This window comes from Pleurodeles waltl, chromosome 2_1, assembly GCF_031143425.1.
Source record: "Pleurodeles waltl isolate 20211129_DDA chromosome 2_1, aPleWal1.hap1.20221129, whole genome shotgun sequence".
Taxonomy (NCBI): Eukaryota; Metazoa; Chordata; class Amphibia; order Caudata; family Salamandridae; genus Pleurodeles; species Pleurodeles waltl.
This window is the reverse complement of record NC_090438.1, coordinates 135,943,190-135,959,573: the sequence shown is the minus strand read 5'-3', so window position 1 is coordinate 135,959,573 and position 16,384 is coordinate 135,943,190.

The window sequence follows — 16,384 nt, the reverse complement described above, 5'->3', positions numbered from 1 at the left end:
CTGTGATGTGTTGCATGAAAGCGCCATATATACTGAGAAATGGGGCATTTCTCTGTCATTGCAGTGGTGCACTTTAGGTCAGCCTAGTGCCAATGCAGACACACTTGAGTCATGTTGCAAGTGTGCCTGCATTATGGGGAGGATTGTTCAGCAATGCAGGCAGCTGGAGAAGAAAGCAGGAGCTCCCAGTAATGGCAGTTGAAGCACAAATTCTAAATGCAGAAACCTGTCATAAATCCCTATTCATGGTCACAAAGCGTGACTGGAACTCAGGACAGGTGTCAGCTTATTGTAGCACAGTGCAGGTGAGAGCAGATAAAGACCCTCCTCCAGCTCTTTGCCTGAAGGAGCGCACTGAAGTTTCAGGAAGTAACCAGTGGGCAGAACAAAACCCCAGAGTGGAACATGGATTGGATCTTGTTTCAGAATATGGCAAGCATTTATGCACACAAGCATGCTGGAACTTGTTAGACAGGGTTCAAAGTATAATAATATTCGCCTAAAGGCTCATCTTTAGCTCTCATGCTTGGTAAAGTATACAAGTACCATAATGAATAATGAGTTCAGAAGTAAAGCCTGGAATAGAATGTGCAGTGGATATAATTCCTAATAATATTTGTAAAGTCTGTGAATGAACATGACAATGCACCACTAGTTCCAAGATTATGAAACAGGCAGGGTCCTGGAAGGTCTACCAGTAGCATCATCTGATGGTAGGATCAAGGGATCCTAAAAGTGGATGCGTTAGAACGCCCATGCTCCATAAATTTAACTCCTACCTAACACAGTGTACTGCACGCAGAGCACGAATAACCATCAATGATGCCCCTGAACATGTCATGAATTATGTAATATGTGAGGTCATAAGGAATGAAAGGTGGTGGAGCAAGTAATAATTAGCTCAATAAACTATAACTGTTCAATTTCAGTAGTTCTTTAGTTAAAATGGTATGTTTTAACTGAAATTTTTATCTAGTTATAACAATGCTTCAACCTTTTTTTAGGTGAATTTCTACATTTTTTTTCCTCTAAAGTAAACGATTACCATCCCTAATTATAGCGTCACTTTAACCTTTGGTTTTGTCAGTGAATTTCTAGGGTTGGCTGCATAAGAAAGCTTGAGTATGTGGAGGGAGTAGGCTAACCGTGAAGAGTTGCACAGAGAGCAAAAGCTGTGTGTGGTAGGGGTTTCGCACCTAATGAGGCTTAGGTCTCTAGAGGGAGTGCGTTGTACACACACTATGCTCACAGAGCGTTGACTGTGGATAGTAGAGTTTGGTGAGGGACTGGTCTCTGCACAAAGACCTCTGTAAAGGGTGAAGGCTGTGTGTTGTAGGGTTTGGTAAGGGACTGTCCTCTCCATAAAGACCACTGTGCAGGGTGAAGCCTGTGAGTAGTGGAGTTCAGTAAGGGACTGGCCTTTCACACAAAAACTAATATACAGGGTGAAGGCTGTAAGTAGAAGGGTTCAGTGAGGGCCTGCCCTCTCTGCGAAGACCTTCCTACAATGTTAAGGCTGTGCATAGTCGGGTTTAGTGAATGACCACCCTCTCTTTGAAGACCTCTGTACTGGGTGATGGCTGTGCATGGTATGGTTTGGTGAGGGACTGGCCTCTGAGCAAACACCATAGTACAGGGTGGAGGCTGTGTGTAGTAGGGTTTACTTAGTTTTTTTTTAGATTTTTTTGTCCAGCCGAACTCTTGTAAGTATCTTGGATGAGTTTTCAAGACTCCTGCGGGATCGCAGCAACCAAAATATTTTTTTCAAATTTGCCTCTGTGAGGGTGGGTCTTGTGGAACCCCCACAATAAAGGCCAGAGGTTCAGGGTACCCTTACCCTGCCCCATTGTACATGTTCTAATCATATTTTTCAGGACACATGGACCAAGTCTCTGTGTCCTTAAATGGCAGTTGCAAAATTTTGATTCATGTTGAGTCTTGCAGCCACACCAATGAAAATACAAATTTTTCTGTTATTTCCAGTGCTTTAAATGGGCCGATACTGTCTAGTACTGAGTACCGGCACTTTTTTGTTTTGAGAGGGAGCGTACCTGCACTTCTCAAGAAAAACGCAATACTTTTAATTGGAGAGTACCAGCACTTCTCAGAAACAAGCAGGTACTCTGGTACAGAGTACCTGCACTTCTATTTTTCCATTTCAAGCACTGGGTATTTCCAGTGAGAGTTACACAATAATCTTGTGGGATTTCTGTGACAACAGATATCTATACATTTTAAACCTTAATTTCTCAAAAAGTACTGAACAGAATTACACCAAATAACAAAAAAAGTACACCTTCTAGTTAAAGATCTAGCTTTCTGCCATATTTGGTTTAATTCTGTTCAACCGTTTTGGCTGTAGCCTTGTCTAAAATTTCCTGTAGAATTAACACTGGGAAAAAGCAATCCCCCCCTTTTTTGTCAGCCTCGCTAGACAGATCATCCCGACACTTAGCTGAGGTGGATGAACTTTTATTTTTTTAAGTGATGTTTAAAAAGTTAAAATAGGTGGAAAGTTTTCATCTCTGATGAAAATGTGTGCTGTAGGGCAGATAGTATGATTTTCGGAGCTAGGATACAGTTATGACTGGTCTTGCTACTGGTTGGGAGGATCAGCTGGAGGAAGGACAGGATGCCTGATGTTCTAGGGGAGAATTGTGAAATAGTTATGAAATCAAGATGCGTCCCAGATTTGCCGGGACAGTCCCGGTTTTTCACCAGCTGTCCCGACAGTTTTAAGCAAATTTGGCTTATATCCCGGTTTTTGGAGAGAGTCAACTTTTGTATGTGTTACATAGCAGGGCTAGTTAGCAGCTATTGCAAGAAAGCAATTTAATGACAATGTATTCTACTGGGTTCAAAAAATTGTATTTTTGTCATTTTCTTAGTGCTTCTTCTGTGAAACCAGGTTGATGAGAGCTACTATTCTGTGCTACTCTGTTGATACAAAGTTGTAGTCCTTCTTTTATTTTGAAAAATGACCCAGTATGTGGGATTCAACATCTGGTCATCCTACAGTGGGGGCGGGTGGCAGAGTGTAGGCTGAAGTGAAACTTGTAGGTAAAGGGGGTGGGGTTATGGGGGAAAAGGATTAGGACTACATAAATGTATTGAGCGGTTAAATAGTTGGCTTGAAAGGTATGTGCCACGGTTGTATTTTTATATATGAGGTCCTGCTTCATTAAAGCACCTTTTCCCACTAAAGTGGTACTTTCATGGTTTTACACTGTCACCCGAGAAAGAATGCAGAGCGGGTCGAATAAACATGGTGGCCCACTCGACATTCACCAGTGATTAAAGTCTGTCCTCTGCAGTGGCAGATACATTTTTCATGAGAAAGATGCAAGCCAGGTAGGTGGAGCTCTGTAGATATGGTGGTGATCCTCTGCCATAGGGGTGAGTCAGGGCCTCGGAACTGCCTTGTGACTGCCAGTCACCATCTAAACAAGTCTCTAACCTATTTCATGTTCTCTAGTCTTCCTAGTGTAAACAGCACAAAATGCATCACAGTGCACTGTTGCAACAAAGAATGCAAACCTCCCGTATTTACTCTCAGGTAAAAAAAAATCTAATTAAACAATTTTCTTTGTAAGGTACACTAAAAACATTAGAATGCGTGCTGCTAACAAAACTGCCGTTCATTCAGAGCAACAGGATTGCAATTTGTGCTTTAGGATGAGAGAAACTCGATTAAAGGAACCGACAGCTCAGCAATAAACCATCTCTTATATCTTACTGTATCTGGGCTTGCCATGGATACAAAGAAAATTCATCACTGTCAATTAAGCCTCTATGAAAATATAAGAAAAAAAAACAAATATGGAGGCTGTTGCAAGATAGGATTTATGCAGATCACTAAAACGCTGCCTCAGCCGATAACTTTAAATTGAAATTCTGACATGTATGCAAAACAAACTCCCTCGATGTGAAATAAATCTGGAGGCGCCTTTAAAAGCGTGGCCGCTCGTATTAATCAGCTAACTGTTCATAGTTCTACCAGTGCTCCCATGCAGATGCAAACCGCCTGCGTCTTCTAATGACAGAGGTCTCATATAAAGGGTAAGCAGCCGAATACCGAGAACATCGATGCGGGAAAGGCTGTTGTGAAAAATACGAAATTTCCTAGCTATCGTGAAGGAAAGTTTCAATTCTATTAAGGACACGGAGGCGAGGATTATGCAGATCTTTCTTCACTTTTAATTAAACAGCAAGTTCAAAGTAAAACAAAACATGAACAAAAAAACTACAAGTTCCATGAGCCCGCCGCCATGGTAACGAGTATCCAATGAGGTGCGCTCCTTCACGTTGGTATAAGTATCCCGAAATGCGTCACACTTCCTCGACTTCACTGCGAAAGGAATCCTGGTAGAGTCAATTGGTCGTAGTCTCGGAACCTACCAAAAAAGGTATAATTAGATGCAAATCCGATAAAACACAGATACATACTGACTGCAATAAAGTCATGAACCTTAAAATACCTCTAAATAGAATGTGATCACATCTGAATCAAGTACAACATGATGTATTTAGAACATGATCAAAATGACAACAAATAAATGTACAAACTCAAGTATACTACCTTGTTACGTAGGTAAATGTAATCGGGAGGGGACATACCAGCGTAGAGTAGGTGGGTGGGATAATCCTCGCCTCCGTGTCCTTAATAGAATTGAAACTTTCCTTCACGATAGCTAGGAAATTTCGTATTCTATCACAGGACCGGAGGCGAGGATTATGCAAGTTTAAAGCTTACTCACCACAAGTGCGGCTGCTTCATGAATTGGTTTAAAGTAAAACTTTTTAAAAGTAGACTCTGAAGACCAATCAGCAGCATGCATGATGTCCTCCAATCTGCCCCCCACCTGTATGGCTTTGGAAGCCATAGCTCCCCGAGTAGAATGGGCGCCAAAAACTTGAACATCTATTCCTGCCTCAGAGAGAATCCATCGAATCCATCTGGCAATGGAAGGGGAAGAAACCGCCTTAAACGGTTTCCTTATAGAAATCAATAACTGCTCGACTCCTGGAGGTCTACAAGAACTGGTTACTTCCTCATAGACTTTGAGACATCGAACCACACATAGCTTCGGGGAATCAGGAAAAGCGGGATAGGATACCGACCTGGTATTAGACTTTGTCCTCCTTGCAATAGTAAACGTGACTCCCTCTGGAGTAAAGATACGAGCGGAAATATCCAATGCTCTGACATCGGACACTCGCTTACAGGAAATGAGGCAGAGAAGCATGGCCAATTTGGCTGACAATTCCTTTAGTGACAAATATTGGTTGTCCCGCCAAGAGGACAAGAGAGTAAGAACTAAGTTCACGTCCCAGAGTTCCGAATATCTGGGCTGCGGAGGTCTGGAGAGTCTAATACCCTTAAGAAGTTTACAAATCCAGGGATGCTCCCCGATCGGGAGATTGTTAAGGGGCGGGTGGCCCGCCGAGATGGCCGAACGAAAAGAATTGATAGTGCGATACGCTAAGCCAGAGTCCCCTAATTCTGCAAGGAAATTGATGATGTCGGTAATACTGGCCCCCATGGGATCGCAGTGTTTGCCCACACACCAGCGAGACCATCTGTTCCATGCAGATCTATATCGTTTGCATGTACCCGGGCCCCAGGCCTGTGCGATGAAGTCATTAGCCTCCTGCGAAAGTCGGTTGTCTTGCCAACGATGCCGGAAATTTTCCAAGCTATGAGGGAAAGATGACCTTGAAGGACCAGAGGGTGATAGGAACCCAACGGATCCAGGAGTATTGAGGGAAAATGCGGGAGGCGAAGAGGACACTCGCACGAGAGTTCCAACAGGGTCGGGAACCACGGCTGTGACCTCCACCAGGGGGTTATCAGAACCACCGTCGCCTCTTGGCGGCGAACCTGAGCCGCAACCCGCGGGATGAGGAGAAATGGGGGAAAAGCATAACCCTGAAGGGTACCCCAATGCTGGAGAAACGCATCTACTGCCGCCGCTCCCGGATCCGGTCGCCAGCTGAAGTATAGGGGAAGTTGAGCGTTCCAACGAGACGCAAAGAGATCCACTGAACAGGGACCCCAGCGATCCATGATCGGCTGAAAAACCGAGCGATGTAGTCGCCAATCGCTGGGATCCTGGAGAAACCGAGAATTCCAGTCTGCCCCTACATTCTGGACTCCCAGGAGATACTCTGCTGTGACTGAGATTTGGTGTTGAAGGCAAAAATGCCAAAGATTCATCGCCAGTTCCGCTAGGGCTCTTGATCTTGTTCCCCCTAAGCGATTTATGTAATGTACCGCCGATACGTTGTCCATCCGTAGTAGAACAACACATGAGACTTTGTCTCTCGTGAGAGATTTGATCGCCAAAGATCCCGCCAGGAGTTCCAGGCAGTTGATATGCATGGTTAGTTCCTGCGGGGTCCAGCGTCCCCCGAACGATATGTCTCCGCAACGAGCCCCCCATCCCTGGCGACTGGCGTTTGATTCGATCACCAGATCCGGGGCTGCACCAAAAATGGCTCTGCCATTCCATGCCTCCATGTGGTCCAGCCACCAAAACAACTCCGTCCTTGCCTCTGGAGACAGGGAGATCAATTCGGAGTACGTGACCCCTCGGCGAAGGTGAAACGCTTTCAAGCGTTGCAGGGCTCTGTAGTGTAGGGGACCCGGAAAAATGGCCTGAATCGAGGAGGAAAGCAGGCCGATCACCCTGGCTAATTGACGTAGCGAAATGTGGTCTCGTCGAAGGACTTTCCTCAGTTCCTTCTTTATCTTGGAGATCTTCGGCGTCGGGAGACTGAGAGACGCCGATCGGGAATCCACTAGAAACCCTAGAAAGACTAACGATTGAGTCGGAGTAAGTTGCGACTTCTGTTGGTTGATCACGAAACCAAGGTCCTGGAAAAGCGCAATAGTTGTGTTCAGATTGAACATCAACTGAGACTTGGACTGGTCCATCAAAAGGAGGTCGTCCAGATAAATTATGAGGCGTATGCCTAGCAATCTCAGTTTTCCCACTATTGGTTTGAGAAGTTTTGTGAAGCACCAAGGTGCCGATGACAGGCCGAAGGGGAGTGTGGTGAATTCGAACATCTGGCCGTTCCATATGAATTGCAGGAATCTGCGATGGGGCGGAAAAATGGGGACTGTGAGGTATGCGTCTTTGAGATCCAGACGAACCATCCAGTCTCCTTGTAAGAGGAGGTCGCGGAGCATGTGAATACCCTCCATCTTGAAATGTCTGTAAACCACCCATTCGTTGAATGCCCGAAGGTTGATAACGGGGCGAAACCCCTTGTCCTTCTTCTCCACCAAAAAGATGTTGCTCACGAAACCTGTGGGGTGAAAGGAAGTGATGAAAACAAAGTGTCCACCCCGGGGGGGAGGGTACGGCGAGAGGAACCCTCACCTGGGGACATGTTGGGAAAAGGCTCATTTTCTTGAGAGGAGTGCATAATGAGGACTGGACAGAGTGCACACCCAACAAAAAATATGATATATAGGGTAAAATCCCTACCCACTCTGTCACTGTAAGTGCAAGAAAAATAATATCTTCCCTAATGGGGTAAACCTTACCCAAATGGGTGTCACAGGTAGGGACAAAACTGTACCGAAGGTACAAACGTGTAATTGAGGGCCAAAAAACCCTTAATTTAGAAAAAAGAAAACAAACGCGAGGCGCGAGCGCCGAGCGCTGAGAGCTACATGCTCTCCGAGAGAAAAACAGCGTGTGCGCGCCCTCTAGTGGGCCCGACGTGTATTTAAACACGCCGGAGGGAAGAAAAACGAAAGAAACGCTCGAGCGGAACGTTCGTTCCGGCGAACGAAAGACAGAAAATGCAATTTAGCAGAGACGCGCCAAAGCAAACAGAAAACCCCCGAACCGGAGGCAGAAAGGCACTTATCTGGCTCACAGCAGTGAAGAGAGAGGAAGTGTGACGCATTTCGGGATACTTATACCAACGTGAAGGAGCGCACCTCATTGGATACTCGTTACCATGGCGGCGGGCTCATGGAACTTGTAGTTTTTTTGTTCATGTTTTGTTTTACTTTGAACTTGCTGTTTAATTAAAAGTGAAGTAAGATCTGCATAATCCTCGCCTCCGGTCCTGTGATAGAATTCTCTAAGAAAGAGAATAGATAGAAAGCGAAAAATGTGTAAAGCTTTGTAAAAAATGTGATGCAGAGGGTACATCTCTGACCTTTAAACTAATTTCACTGAATCCACGCGGTTTTGGCTCTCCCGCCTTTCCATGCATTACTACCTGTTGGTGTTTGCGTTAATCTGGTTGATTTAAACAGATTGCAGGTGAACTCACACACAAATGGTAGTGCCTGCAGCTTATTGCGTCAGGAGCACGACACTACATCCCTCCCAAAAAATCAGTAACAGAAATTTTAAGAATAGACTGTGAATTAAACAAAACTCTGGTGCACAAGACAATCCACATTGAGTAGTCATAGCAGAGGGTAAGGGTTATCACTGCTCAGCCACACCAGGTGGTCTCTCAGCCCAGTGGAAGGTGCAGGATTATTCCGCAATCCACATCAAGAGCAGTTGGCACGACTGATGCAGACTCACCAGGACTGGTGACCGCACCACTGGCTTGTTCTGGCGACTCACCACCCTGATCAGTGAAACTAGCTTGTGGCACTGAGTTGTCTAACCTGCCATCATCTGAAGTCACTTCCAGACCAATGTCAGTGGAATCATATTGGCAGCCCAGATTGGTTGCCGGGGGGGGATTGGAATCGCTTGAAACAAGATACATTACGAGCAATCTGTTCTGCCCCCTGCAAGCAATTATTAGGGAACCTTGACACTTGGTAACCACCCAGGGGCAGCTCTCAAAAGGTAGACAAAATCTGCCTCCTTGAAATCCATCCTTGATGAGGACATGATCTACCACATTTAAGCGGAGTGGCGGGCTTGTTGACAAATACTTGCTCTGTCACTAAAGTTCTTCAGTTTGAAATATTCCTTTTGTTCACTCCCAAGTACGGGTGTCCAGGATTCGTAGTGGGGGATGACATCATCAACCACACATCCCATGGAGAGGTGGCTTGTGGCGACTCCTGTGGTGGAGTGTGCAGTCTGTCCGTAGACTCGAAAGAATGAGTACAATGCCATTTCTGGCAATTCTCTTTGTGCTGAAGCAATCCGTATCACTTTGTTGAGAGTCCTCATAAACCTTTCTACCTCTCTATTGGCTTGGGGCTTCCTAGGGATGTGCCTGATGCCAAGAGAGCTCAAATATTGTGCAAACTCTCTTCCTCGAAAAGGAGGACCATTATCGGTTCAAATTTCTTTAATCATACCATGAGTGGCTAACAATTTTTCCACTTTCTGGATCACTTCTGTCGCAGTCAGCGACTTGATTATCTCTACTTCCGGGTATCATGAAAAATCATCAATCATCACAAACATGTGTCGGTTATTTGGTAGATTTCCAAAAACAATCACTAGTCGGTGCCCTCGAAGGAGGCATCCCTCATCATTGACGTTCAGCTCTTGTCAGACATGATGAAGACTCTCCGCGTCTTTCCTGGCTTCTCGGGTGAGGGTATGCAATTGCTTCGAGATACAGTGCCACTGCTTCGTGCGTACGGAATTCATGATTCTTTGTAGGTTTTCATTGTCTTTGGTGGCCCGAATGATGGTCTTGAGAGAAATGGGCAATGGCCGGGATCTTTCAACCACACATCTCACATATTCCTACGTTTCTTGAGTTTCGTCTGCTTCGGCAGTGGTGGCAGCCCTCGGATGTCAAATCTGCAGGATTGTTAACTCCAGGGCAATACTCTATCTGGCAGTTATATTCTTGCAGCTGTAACATCCATTTATCTATTTGGGGAGGCGGTGCTATTGAATAGAGGAATAAGCGGCTTATGGTCAGTGGGGACGGTAAAAGGGCACCCATAAACATACAAGTTCAAATGTTTGCACCACCAGTGAACAGCAGTAGCCTCTCGTTCAATTTGTGAGTAGGTTTGTTCTGTCTCAGTGAGTGACCTGCTGGCATACGCTACTGGGACCCATTCCTCTGCCTCGACCTTTTGGATCAGTACGGCCCTGAGCCCGATTGGGCTGGTGTCTACTGCTATGGTGATATCTTTCTTGAGGTCAAAGTATCTTAGAGTTGTGTCTGAGGACAGCACACCTTTGGATGCTTGAAATGTGTTCACCTGCTTCGGCCCCCATGACCACACAGCTGCAGCTTTTGTCAGGTCTCTCAAGGGTTGCGTTAAGGAGGTGAGGTCTTTGATGAACCACCCACAATAGTTCACCATACCTAGAAAAACTCCGAACCTCTGTCACAGTCGTGGGTGGAGGAGCATTTTTGATGGCTTCCACTTTCTCAGGTTCGGGGGCAACCCCTTCTGCCCAGACGACGTAGCCAAAAAACTGCAGCTTGTTCCTAAGGAATTCGCATTTTACCTTATGAAGGGTGAGTCCTAAATCATGTATTCGTCGTAGGACTTTCGTCAGTCGTGCATGATGTTCTTGGATGGTTTTCGTGTAGATTATAATGTTGTCACTGACGTTAATAATGCCAGGAAGGTCCATTAAAAGTTTGCGGATGGTGTTCTGAAACACCTCTGCAGCACAGGAGATGCTGAAATTTAACCTCAGGGAATGGCACAGTCCAACGTAGGTCGAAAAGATGGTAAGATATCTAGATTCTTCAACTAGGATCAGTTGATGATATCTTGATCGTAGGTTGAGTTTTGAGAACCACCGGGCTTCGCCCCGCTCACCAATGAGGTCATCTATGGTAGGAGTGAGGAGTCGCTCCCTCCTTATTGCTATATAAGGGGTAGTCTCATATCTACACAAATTCAGACTTCTATGTGCTGTTTTGGTTTCTTTGCTACCACAGTTGGTGAGACCCACGGCATTGGACCTTCTATTCCTTCGATTATCCCAGCGGCTTCAAGCTTCTCCAGTTCTCGTTCCACTAGGGGTCTTAGGTGAAAAGCTATCTGCCAGTGTCGGAGGGCCACTGGCTGTATCAATCTGTCTATGTGGAGGTTGATCTCTTTGACTTTGAGGCAGTCAACACCTTTAAATACCTGTGGAAAGGCTCCTAGAATGTCATCAAGGGACTCGAGATATACGCCAAACATGAAAGTCACTAGGCCTAGCGCTTCAGCCGTGTGGCATCCTATGAGCGTGCGCTTGCCTTCTTCAGCCACGTATATCTGTGCTTTTATTTCATTGTACCCATGACAAATGTGTGTCTGGAATTTCTCTTTTACTGTCAGCGGTCGGATTTGCCCATATGTGAACTCTTTGACCTTTGCTGGCTTCAGGGGAGGTAGCAGCTGAAGGCTCTGGTAGGTGGCTTTTGACATTACCTTGATGGTGCCCCTGTGTCCACGATGACGAGGACGGGACAGCCCTTTACTAGTACCTTACATTCGAGCAACCTTCCACTCTTCTGCGCAGCAGTGTTGACTGTGAATGCTGAGTGTACCATCTGGGTTTCTACAGCGTCATCGTCCATGTCATTGCCTTGAGTGTGGACTTCCGGGGCGGTGTTTACTGTATTCTGGGATGCAATGCTTTTCGTTGAATGGCACGTCCTCACATAATGGTTGACTTTGCCGCATCCTGCCCATTTGTTCCCTCGGGCTGGACAGTCTCACATGGGATGGGACGGTCCTCCATATCAACTGCACGTTCTCTGTGCCTGCATCATCTTCCTGGGATTTGGTCTGTTGGACAGAGGTGTACCTGCAGTGACCTGTTAGACCTTGACGGGATACTGAAGTGCTTGCTCCATGTGGGAGACTCTCGCTTTGGACAGCTCTTTTGTTCTTCCCATAGTTGGGATGTTTGACAAGGACGGCCCTGATTCTTCCAGGATGCCTTTTCTTAGTTTGGACAAGACGCATCCTTGGATGATCTGTCCTCTAATTTCTTCATTCTCGCTCTGAAAATCACACATGCTGGCTAACTCTTTGAGTCTCATAAAGAAAACATCGATGGATTGACACAGAGCACTCAGGCTCATGTAGATTGTATATGCGGTGGAGCTGTCTGTGTAGTGCTGTGCCTTTAAGAGGCCTTCCTGGGCTTTCACACTTGCAGGTAGTGGGTGTGGCCTGTAAAGACTCACTGGCTGCAGGGAGACGGAGCGCTTCACTTCTAAGGATCCTGCAGCTTCTGCTGAGCTCTGGGGACAACCGCCATTGTCACCATGCCAATCGGGTGGGCTCCAATTGAAGTTGGCAGAGTGACGCAGCATGAACACCTCAGACCACGTGTTGCAGCTTACGGCCGCCACGTCAAGTTGGCCACTGAAGGTAAGCATCCCACCCAGTCGCCAGTGTGTTGTCGTCACATGCTTGTGGCAATCACTTTGTTTTAGGTGTTTGTGCGTGCAAAAAAAATAAGTATGCCACACACATGATGCTTTTTAAGTGGCGTGGAAAGGTGGGCGTAACTCTGCCTTTATCACTGTACTTTCCTTTTTCAGCCACTCCCAACCCTGCTCCTGTATTTATTAATACACACCACGTGACCAATAGGTCACAACATGATCAAAACTGTGACTGGGTTTATTTGAAGATACTCCTGGCAACTCACACACAAATAGTAGTGCCTGCAGCTCATTGCTTCACGAGTGCGACACTACATGCAGGTAGGGTCCATTAGCACTCATTTGTGGGGCCCAGCATTTATTTTTCCTCAACAAACTTTGATCTAGAGCAAGAGAGAGAACAACGCAAAAAGGTGGAAAGTGGGGTAAAGAGAATGACAGGAAAATAGTGACAAAGAGAGGAAGCAAGGATGAAAAAACCTACAAGAGTGAGATGAAAGAGTAATTAAGGAGGCAGGAGGTGCAATCGAGAATACACAGCCTTGAGCTTAAGCACCCCACCCTTCAATACCATCTGCCGTGGGCTTCTGAACAGAATTTAATGCCCTGGCACTTACTGTTTTACAAATTAAGCACTGCACTCAGCCCACCATAGTGGGTTGTTCCAAACACATCTCTTGTACTCCAGCTTTATAGTTAAGAGGCAATTCTAGTCATAGAAGCGCTATGAGTGCTGTACATTTCTAACAGCAAGTCAGTCCATTCAATTGATGGTAAAAAAGGCTCATGGAGGCCTAGCATCTGGGCGATTGGTCAGTTACTACTTTATGGCTCTCCTGACTGCTATGTGCTCAATAAACCCCTTGTCCGGTCTTATGAGCTTTATCAGCCCCTCTGTGTGGTTGACCACTCTATCATACTTTTGACCTATACATTAAGTCAGTTCTTGAGGGCTCAGCCAGTGTTTCTCTAACCTATGCTTCCCTAACATTGTCCCAAGCATTGAAAACTGGCATTTTACCCATGTACTTATTTGATTAGTATCACAATAGAATGTCACCAAATCCAAGTCATAGTACATGTTACACTGGGGTGGAAAATATAGTCGATCATCAGGATGAAAGCTGGAGAAGAAGGATAAATTAGAAGCTTGCATTCAGGACGATCAAGGGTGAGAGCTTGCAGAAGACTTACGCCTGGTATGAAAGGCCTGGCCCCAAAGTAAGGTGGGGGGGATCCCATTAGGGTCTGTTTATTAGCCATAGGGTACTTTGAATATCATTCTTATCAGTGGTTTCTTGAAGGATGGTGTGGTGGGAAGAGCTCGCAGAAGATCCAAGTATTTCCAAAGAAGAGCTCCCTTACATTCCCTGTTTTCTCTGATGACTTATCATGTATTTCAGAATGCTAATCACCTTGGCATTACTAAATCGGAGGTTGCATTCAGGTGCGAAGAGGGGGGTAAATTTACAGAAATAAAGAGAACCATATCCTCAGAAGAATTTGATGAAGCACACAACACTTGGAACAGCTAGTGTAAATCCTTCAGGGTGGGGGCGATATGAACAAACTCTCGCGGCTAGGTTCTGTTGATAAGCGCCAACTTATCTTTAGGTACACAAAATCTCTACTAAAGTGAAACATGACATTTTGTTTCATTCATTTATTTTTAATGATTTATGTTTTGTACAACATGTGGACATATTCCAGGCAAATGTTCTAGCAATTTACAGAGAGAATATGAGTGCATTGTATTTGCAGCGCTATGTAATTTGCAACCATACTTATGAGTTACCAGAAATCTGGTATAACATACTTACACTAGAAGATTCATACACATGTGGTTTATATTTACAGTGGTCACTGTAGTTTATTAAATTGGGTGGGCGGTCGGAATATCGACCTAGCATACGATGTGCTCTCTAACAAAGTGCCAGTATGGTCTTGAGTACATAAAGGAGATACATAGACACGAAAAGCAGGTAGTAAAAGATAGAAAGGGACAGAAAGGAGGGTTGGAAGGGTAAAGTGAAAGGGATGAATGAGAGGGGAGTGTTCCTCAGGAGAAGAGGAAGTAAGTCCTGTGTAAGTAAGGAGGTTAAAAGCTGGGCGTGATAGCATGAAGGCAAGGGGTCAGTATTCCACCACCTGAAAGATTATAATCGATAATTGGCTGTATGATCTTTTCAGAACCCTCTTCTGCTTCTCTAAATCGATCAGCCAAGCCCACCTGGGACTAAATTTCGACTTAGTGAATAAACATTTGCCAGGCGGGCATCTTTTTTGAGATTTGCCACACGTTTGGACAAGCAAGAGCGAGCTCACTGCGCTCCCTCCATTGGTGAGAAAGATAGACAACAAGCTCTAGAAAAACTAAGAGGCAGGCCATCCTTTTACATGAATTTTTCAAAAACCAGGAGCTAATTGATATTTAGAACATTAAACCCAGCTATAATATCGTTAAACGGTCAGTAAATCCTGATTTTTTGGGCTAGGGTGGAATTTAAATTAATAAAATTACTGTTCGGTTTTATTCTGAATTTAGACCATGCAACTAGCTGGAAAATAGGTTGAGACAGGAAGTGCATGGTATGTGATCATACATTTGAATATTTATTAAAATTTTATGCATTTGCCACGGCCTCCTTTAAATACGAATAAAATGGCAGCATCCTTTGTTCTTCAAAAATTTGGTTTAAAGCATGTAAATATGCAGCAGTATTTCGGTGAAGGGAGATTCACTACAACTTTCCTCCAAGTTTGGGAAATATGTGGACATTTATTTGCGCCATAATAAGTGAGTTTACGCCTGATATGAGTTGCTTGCTCATTGTTTTTAAACCAGAGTCTAACCATGGTTTTATTTTCTGAGACTGAGGGCCTGTCTTGTATTATGTGGCTATGATTTTTGTCATTTTATTTGCAATGGTTTTAATTGAGTAAGCAGTATAAAATATGAATTTCATTTTGGATTGACATAGTAGTGGTTGTGGGAAAACATGCAACAAAGGAAAGAATTATTTCAAAATAAGAGTTGAAACAAATGTTGACAATCTTCGAAATGTATTTTTAATATGATGGTATTTTATATTTATGATGTTTTTTTCAAATTGGATGTGCCTAGTTCTGTTACTTACATAAAACGTGTAAGGGGTTATTACTTTTTTGCATCTTCTGTGACTCATGTCTTATTGTACATCGTTTGTCTAGTTCTGAAGCCCTTATGTAATTTATGAGGTATATGGAGGCACATTCGGTTTTATTAACTTATATTGTATTTCATTGGTTTTAAACCATAATATTTCTTTAACAAATGACACAACAATGAGTTGATGAGCTCCTCATTAATTTATTTATATAATTCAGATACTCCGGCAAATGAAAACTCTAATATCCACTCGCTTTAACTTTGTGATGCTTTCTGGCCCAGCTATGGCAAAACTAGACAGACAGGTATAGTTGCTTACGGTGCAATTAGATTAGCCAACATTTCCCTGGAAATCAGATTTGTGCTCCAGTGGTTAAAATGCTCTGTAGTGCCGCTCCTCAATAAAAGCAGTCGCATTCCAGAAGGATTCCACTCTGCAATATGGAGGACAAGCACATTGTGGAACACATATATCATAGACAAAATATGGAGGGACAAGATATCAAAAAGGTAAGTGCATGTAGGGAAGTATAGATTTATTATTCTTAGATCCACATCTATGTACCTTGAAGATATACGTATTGTTAAGTTGTTAAGTTACATATATTTCAAGGTAGATATAGAAAAGTTATGCAAACTTTCTTTCGATATCCATCCACTGCGTCACTTTGTAAAATCTTGCACCACAGTATGCCTGTGCCAGGCATAATTTATGCAAGGGGGGGACAAAAAAATGGCACATGGAAATCTAAGAGATTTCTTTGTGCCATTTTTTTGCCATTTTTAACCCTTACTCACAGTAGGCGTTAAAAGAGGGCATACCATTATTTATAATGGGCCCCTATGTACTCTGCAGGAGTAGCGCCAAAATGTTGGCACTACTCCTGCAGAGTACATATAAAGTGTAGAAAAAAATGACACTATTGCCCC